Raw genomic sequence first — 8,776 nt, forward strand, 5'->3', positions numbered from 1 at the left:
AAAATTTGTGAATATTTCCCTATTTTCCAAGACACATAACTCAAATTTGCCCCTCTGACTGACCTTGTAAAATAACACATTTCACTGCACTTATCTGGTATATGAGTCAATAAAACATTTATCTAAAATACCAGGAGAAGACCAAGTAAACAACCAGATACTTGTCATTTCTCTGCATCATCATCACAAACAGACCCCAAATCAGATATGGTGGTTGAAGACCATGATGAAGACAGATCAGATATGGTGGTTGAAGACCATAATGAAGACAGATCAGATATGGGGGTTGAAGGCCATAATGAAGACAGATCAGATATGGTGGTTGAAGGCCATAATGAAGACAGATCAGATATGGTGGTTGAAGACCATAATGAAGACAGATCAGATATGGGGGTTGAAGGCCATAATGAAGACAGATCAGATATGGTGGATGAAGACAGATCAGATATGGTGGTTGAAGACCATGATGAAGACAGATCAGATATGGTGGTTGAAGACCATGATGAAGACAGATCAGCTATGGTGGTTGAAGACCATAATGAAGACAGATCAGATATGGTGGTTGAAGATCATAATGAAGACAGATCAGATATGATGGTTGAAGACCGTGCTGAAGACAGATCAGATATGGTGGTTGAAGACCGTGCTGAAGACAGATCAGATATGGTGGTTGAAGACTATGATGAAGGCAAATATTATGTGCAATTGTAGGGGACATGAATTGGGTTGACATGGCAATGATAACCACAAGGGACATTCCCTTTCAGCGGTATGCCAAAAGTTTGCTCGGTAGTGGGTTTTCTCCCATTGGCAAGTTTATTTAAATTATTAGTTAATTGAGTCCTTATTCATTATTGTGCATGCTAGACAGTGTGGTGTAGGCTGTGCCATTGACAGTAATAATACACATTTTAAAAAACTGTAAATAAAAACAGCATACAACTGGTTACATCAAATTTCTAATGTTACACTGTGAAAAATACTAATGCTGGTGCTTAATAGACATTGCAGCCTGTTCATGCCTCAAGCGTGTATTTTGAGTAGTGGGGAGCATTTTAAGAAGTGGTGTGTGTGTATATGTGTGTGTGTGTGTGTGTGTGTGTGTTTCTGTGCGCGTGTGTGTGTGTATGCATTGCGTTGGGAACCAGCAGTACATCAGGGCAATCTCTTTTTTGGTTTAACGGTTGGATCAGAGCGGTTTATTTTGTCTCTAGCTACTGAACGAGCCTCCACTATACCGCTACAGTACTCTTATGGTGTAATCTCCCTCTTCCCATCCCTGCGGCATCACATTGACCTAATAGAAATCTTTATGAGGCATATGTCGGAGGCCTGCGGATGAACTAGATGACAATCTAGCAGTCTATGAGATGTCTCCCTACCAGCACTACTGCCTCGCCGCTTCGCACAGTAATTTATATCACCCAGGGTGCGTCCCTGATGGCACCACATTCTCTATGCAGTGCAGCACTTTAGAAGGAATATGGTGCTATTTGAGGTCCTTCGAGCTCAGAGAGATATGATAGCCGTAGCTATGGCCGGCGTCCTTCAAGAGAAACATGAAATTGAGAATCAGCTCCTTTTGTTGTCTCCTCAACAGAGTGGTAGTTACAGTGCCTTGCAAAAGTATTCATCCCCCTTGGCGTTATTCCTATTTTGTTGCATTACAACCTGTAATTTAAATGGATTTTTATTTGGATTTCATGTTATGGACATACACAAAATAGTCTAAATTGGTGAAGTGAAATTTAAAAAAATATCTTGTCTAAAAAATCAAAAAAACATGGAAAAGTGGTGCGTGCAAACTTTACCTTTATTTAACTAGGCAAATCAGTTAAGAACAAATTCTTATTTTCAATGACGGCCTAGGAACAGTGGGTTAACTGCCTGTTCAGGGGCAGAATGTCAGATTTGTACATTGCCAGCTTGGGGATTTGAACTTGCAACCTTTTAGTTACTAGCCCAACGCTCTACCCACTAGGCTACCCTGCCGCCCCATATGTATCCACCCCCTTTGCTATGAAGCCCTTTAATAGGATTTGGTGCAACCAATTACCTTCAGAAGTAACATAATTAGTTAAATAAAGTCCAGGTGTGTGCAATCTAAGTGTCACATGATCTGTCACATGATCTCAGTATATATACACCTGTTCTGAAAGGCCCCAGAATCTGCAAAACCACTAAGCAAGGGGCACCACCAAGCAAGCGTCACCATGAAGACCAAGGAGCTCTCCAAACAGGTCAGGGACAAAGTTATGGAGAAGTACAGATCAGGGTTGGGTGATAAAAAATTATCCGGAGATTTGAACATTCCACAGAGCACCATTAAATCCATTATTAAAAAATGGAAAGAATATGGCACCATAACAAACCTGCCAAGAGAGGCCCGCCCACCAAAACTCACGAACCAGGCAAGGAGGGCATTCATCAGAGAGGCAACAAAGAGACCAAAGATAACCCTGAAGGAGCTGCAAAGCTCCACAGCGGAGATTGGAGTATCTGTCCAAGTCCATACACTCCATACACTCCACAGTGTATGGAGTGGGCTTTATGGAAGAGTGGCCAGAAAAAAGCCATTGCTTAAAGTGTTTGACAAAAGGCATGTGGGAGACTCCCCAAACATGTGGAAGAAGGTACTATGGTCAGATGAGACTAACATTTTGCTTTTTGGCCTTAAAGATAAACACTATGTCTGGTGCAGGGACTGGTAACCTGGTCAGAACTGAAGGAATGATGGATGGTGCTAAATACAGGGAAATTCTTGAGGGAAACCTGTTTCAGTCTTCCAGAGATTTGAGACTGGGACGGAGGTTCACCTTTCAGCAGGACAATCATCCTAAGCATACTGCTAAAGCAACACTTGAGTGGTTTATGGGGAAACATTTAAATGTCTTGGAATGGCCTAGTAAAAGCCCAGACCTCAATCCAATTGAGAATCTGTGGTATGACTTAAAGATTGCTATACACCAGCGGATGGAGCTGGAGCAGTTTTGCCTTGAAGAATGGGCAAAAATCCCCGAGCTAGATGTGCCAAGCTTATAGAGACATACCCAAAAAGACTTGCAGCTGAAATTGCTGCAAAAGGTGTCTCCACAAAGTATTGAGTTTGGGGGTGGGGGGTGAATAGTTATGCACCCTCAAGTTTCTGTCTTTTTTTGTCTTATTTCTTGCTTATTTCACAATAAAAAAATGTTGCATCTTCAAAGTGGTAGGCATGTTGTGTAAATCAAATGATACAAACCCCCCCCCAGAAAATCTATTTTAATTCCATGTTGTAAGGCAACAGAATAGGAAAAATGCCAGGGGGGTGAATTATTTCGCTAGCCACTGTAGCTATAGGGATGGACAGTATATGAGTATGTAGGAGAGTGGTCGAGTGGGAATTTGATAGAACTCCAACCATGACTGGTCTTGAGTAAGGCCTTATGCTGAAATGCAGACAACGCTGATATACTGTATTCAATGTCTTTGTTTTATTGCTGTTTTCCACCCTTTCTACCACATTCAAAGATCATATTTTGAGGCCTCTGATGTGATGCAGCTAGCTAACTGTAGTGATTTATCCTGATTCTGTTGAATGAGCCTAAATACCCCGGTGTCAACACTGCCAGAACGTGCTTAAAAAAATCAACAGTAAATTGCCTTTGAACCAGTGCCACCACAGCCACCCCTTTGCAGTACTCCATGAAGGGCATCAGGGATGGGATGGTTTGGAACGAGCTGGTACACTTGGTGCAGTGCAGTGAATGCTGTGTGTAGCAGACCACGGTGATGTCAGACTGGTAATGTAATTACAAACCCATCTGTCTTTCATCGTATGACAAGCACAAAATGTCCAATTATGGTTTCATTTAAATTCTAATTAGTTCGGCCCAATTTCACAGGCAGCTATGGCAATGCAGGCAGGCTCCAGTGTGGTGTGGGAGAGAGTTGAAGCTAATGACGGAGAGATACACCACCGCCACTCTCTCTCTACTACCAGGAGACCCAACCTGGGACTGAGAGTTCTGTTCTGTTCTGCTGCTCACATTATTATACAGATTAGCATTTAGAGTTATTGGTTTGAGGTGATTAACGGCAAAACAAAAAGGCTAGGAATAGGAATAGCTGATATCCAATCAATCATTTCAGGGTGTATCTGTCAGATTCTTGTACTGCTCTGATTAGTCTTACTACAGTACATGAAGAGTAGCACTGGGACAGAATATACCAAAGTGTGGGATGACATTGTTAAGTAGTTCACCACCATTACATTCCCAAATCAGCTGAGTAATTGTAAATTCAAATGGCTTTGGTTTGAAACACTTAGTTCTGTATAAAAACTGGGATGATTAAATGAGTTTTTCAATGTGGGTTTTAAAGCTGGATTATTATACACACTTAATAGCTTGGAGGTGGAGCTACTTGCCTGCCATTGTTTTACTCTGTATCTCTGTGTTTACTTTTGCTTTCTTGTTGTACTCATTCGGATGCAAATTAGAATTCATAACAGCATAAATATTGTCACCAGTGGAACGTCAGGGAAGCTCCTTAATACATAATACATGTTGATTTCTTTCTTTCCTCTTCCACAGATTACTGGTCACGTGTCTCTGAGGCAGAGGCAGGAAGCTGGGAGCGAGGCGAGGCGACACTGGGTAAGTGTATTCCAGGCGATGGATGGTGGTTCTCCTCTCTGCTCTCTCTGTGTTTGGGTCATGATTAGCCTGTAATCAGCAAAGAACAAACTGATTATTAGCTCTACGCCACTCGACTGCTTTCAGGGAATCTGCTATCTCTCTGTATTTCCCCCCTCTCTCTCTCTCTCTCTCTCTCTCTCTCTGTCTATCCCCTCCCGCTCTCTCTTCCTTTCACTCTCCTCTATCCCTTTCTCTATCCTCTCTCGCCCTGTCCTATCTCTCTTAACCCCTTTATCTCTCCCTCTCTCTCTCCCTCTCTGTATCGCTCTCTCTTGCCCTCTCTGTATCTCTCTCTCTCTAGCTCTCTCCCTCTCCCTCTCTCTCTCTCTCTCTAGCTCTCTCTCTTTCAATCTCTTCTTTTCTATCTCTTCCCTCCACTGATTAGACTGAGCTGGCGCTCCGTTTATTTCCATATGTCAGTGGCGCCTCTCTCGCTCTCCCTCTCTCTCTCTCTCTCTCACCTCTCCTTAATCATTGGTGCAACATCTCACCTGATTACACCTCAAAGTCTGATTACCGCTTGACGCTTGACGCATGGGCTTGACTCACAAGTCACCAGAACCCAGGGATAGGACAATTTTTCAGCCCAAAGCTTCTTCACACATCTATCTTGTCCTGTGGGGAGAATGGCATCCCTGTGCACAATGTTGTGGGTTAAACAGTGCTTTTGCACATTTCATTATTGTGTTGTGAACAGAAGAATATTGAATAGCCTAGCATCTCTACCCATTTATGATCTCAAAGTCTCCTAATTAGCTTTAGATTGGCGGGCTAACACATTCCCCAGTTCCATTATAAATGATGTTTATTGACCCGTCCAGCCACGTTATGTTCATTCTATCAGCCGGATGGTATGACATTGCACCTAATTAATCACCCAGTAACTGGTGTTACACTGGACTGGTACCAAGGAGCAGAGAAGGCGGTTCAGTACACTTGATAAATCACCCGTGGTTCCAGACAGCCGCATACTGCGCCGAAGGATTTTCAACAAAATACAACTACCTACAATATGAGGTGGAGAAAATCAATGACACTGTTGACCCTACTGGCATCTCAGAAACCTCAGACTCAGAGTAATACAGTTTTTCAAATGGTGACCTCATATGAGAAACATGAAGTGGGGACTGTATTCAGTTATTGTGCAATTTTGAGGCCCAGAAGTGTTGCCTTTATACAGGAGCAAGCTGAGAATGGAAACGTGTGTAGAACTGCCATGAATTTTAGACTGTGTTGGTGTTGAATGTTAAAGTATAGGTGGCGTACATCAGACTCACTGTAAGGTATTTATTACTATCACTGTTTTCGGCATTTTGAATGATTACTATTTTACATCAAAAGTAATGCACAATATTAGAAAAGACACGTTGGAAAGGAAGTGCAATGCACCATGATTGAATTCCATCTGAAACTTTAAAGCCACACAAAGTCAAGGGAAAACACCCACCTCAACTTTGAACGGTCCTTTAAATGTCCCCCAAGAAGTACGTCCCCCACGCCATTTTCTTTTTCTAATTACAGCTAGCTACGATCAAGTAAATTACATCTCGATGGCATAAAGGTTATGTATTATTCCCTGTTCGGCAGCGAGATGAGAGAAGCTCATCGAGGTCCCAAGGCACTCTTTCATTACCGAACAGATTGATCAGCAGATGAGCTGGAGAGACGCTGTGTGGAATCTGAATTACTTTCCCAAAGCTCATATTCTCCCAGCTAGAAGTCATTAAAACCTCAATTTCCTGCCGTCTAATAATATGGACAACCAAAATCAACAGCTTCATATTGAGAAGTTTAACATCTCAATCGGATAACTTTTTTTTAATGACCCCCCCCCCCCCTCCCCACAGTGAGTTTTAAGGAATGTCTACTTTGTACAGTGTAGTGGAGGTGGTGAAGTTCAGTTGACATAAGCTATCACCAAATTGTATCTCTCTCTTGTGTTTGTCTACTTTGGAGTTGTGTTCTTTCACGGTTATTCTTGCCACCTGAACACAGAAACGAGAGACTGGAGCATCCTTAGCATATTGGTTAAACTAAAGGACTACTGAAAGGACTCCTCTGAAAAATCACTTCACACAATTCATCCTCAATGAATATCGGACATGTCCCCCTAATTGTAAGGAGTGCAAATTTAAGGGCTTATGTTGCCGGTACCGGGATTGTACTTATATTCTATTTACACAACCAGGGTGCTATTTGCTTTGTTCTTAGGGATCTTATTACCGTGTGGACTTTTCAATATTATGTGTTAATTATGCAGAGAAATTGAGTAAAAGCTGCTGCTTGCCTGCAGCCAGAAAATCAATGGACTACTTAGAGCCCTAATACATTCTAATATCCTCACTGCATCTTAAAAAAAATCATATTCACTCGGCTGGTTCTGATTTGCTAGCTGCAGCCCTGAGGTTAGTTCTCATTTGCTGCTGCAGCCCCTAGGTTAGTTCTGATTCGCTAGCTGCAGCCTCAAGGATTCTCACGTAAACTGGCCCAGGGCTCTAGAGCTCCAGATTCTTGACAACACACAAACAAACAACCCACTTCCTGTTGCCTACCACCTCATTTCTCAGCAGAGTAACCTCTCTGTGTGTGTAAATATAATTCATCAGGAAGTATAAAGTATTTCATTTCCTGTGGCATGATTAGGCCAGAGTTAATGTTTCTCTATTAATCAAATTAGGGCAATGATGCAATAGGCTACACACTCTGAAAAAAAGGTTCCTTATAGAACCAAAAAGTCCTATTGCTTGCTTTCTATATGGAACCACTAAAAGTTCTATATAGAACCCTTTCATAGGGAAAACTAGAGGTTCTTCTTCACTGAGCCAAAGTGAATTATGGCTGCTACCATTAAATAGTAATTTTTAGGGAAGAATATAATTTAATAAACAATTAAATAATGGACAAAATAATAGCAGCGTTGTTTTTAGAATTGATTGTCATTATATGCAAACATAGTTTGGAAATATGCACTGGTGACCAGGGAGGCATCTCTTTGTTTGAATGATGGACCAACTCTGGCTGACTTCTTTACAGTACAACTCTGCCCATGAGTTACAGCGAACAACAAAAATGTGTTATTAACCCTCTCAAAGTCAAGAAGCAGGTGCAGTTTTTTAAGTTTAATATAACAAATAACATGGAACGATACAAGGAGTAGCGTCTAGACATGAACAACAGAAACAATACTGCCTGGGGAAGGAACCTAAGGGAGTTCCAGATAAAGGGGCGGTAATGAGTGAGGTAATGGAGTCCAGGTGTGCTTAATGACGAAGTGCAGGTGCACGTAATGATGAAAGCCAGGTGCGCGTAATGATGGTTCCCAGGACCGGTGATTAGGAAACTGATGACGTTTAAAGCTGGAGGGGAGGAGCGGGAGTAAACATGACAGTAACCCCCCAGGGGTTTACTGTCACGTTTACTGGGTACTGGGTACACGTGTACTGGGTGCGGCCAGAGGAATGGCTTGTTGGACGAGGAGCCGGCCGATCCTGGCGGCAAAGATGGAAATCACTGATTATGTTGGGATCCAGAATGTCCTCTACCGGAACCCAACACAGCTCCTCTGGGCCATACCCCAGAGGGGGGAGGGGACAGCATCGGCTAGGGGACCAGGGACCACCAGCCTGACAAGGGAGACATGAAAAGAAGGTGAGAGACGGTAGTCATCTTGTTGACCCTCCGGAGAACCTTGAACGGCCCCACAAACACGGGGGCTCAGCTTCTTGGAGGGCAAGTGGAGTGGGGGGTTCCTGGTAGAGAACCAGGTAGTGGGTGCGGGCTCTCTATTCAGAGCCTGGCATATGTCTACATCCCAGACCACAGGGGCTACTACTTGAGAAGAAGGGATTATGGGTGCATTCTGGACAGGACCCTCTCCTGAATCGTAAAGACAGGACATCAGCATTGGTGTTCTTTGAACCTGGGAGATAGGTCAGCTTGAAGTCAAATCTTGTGGATTACCTTGTCGTTGAGACAGAACTGCCACCACACCCACCTCTGAAGCATACACCTCCACCACAAAGTATATTGTGGGAACTGGGTGTTTGAGCAACGGGTCGTCAGCTGCTGGAATCCACACTAGCTTACGGGGACCAACC

The sequence above is a fragment of the Oncorhynchus mykiss genome, chromosome 18, assembly GCF_057628025.1.
Source record: "Oncorhynchus mykiss isolate SJ-2025 chromosome 18, ASM5762802v1, whole genome shotgun sequence".
Classification (NCBI taxonomy): Eukaryota; Metazoa; Chordata; class Actinopteri; order Salmoniformes; family Salmonidae; genus Oncorhynchus; species Oncorhynchus mykiss.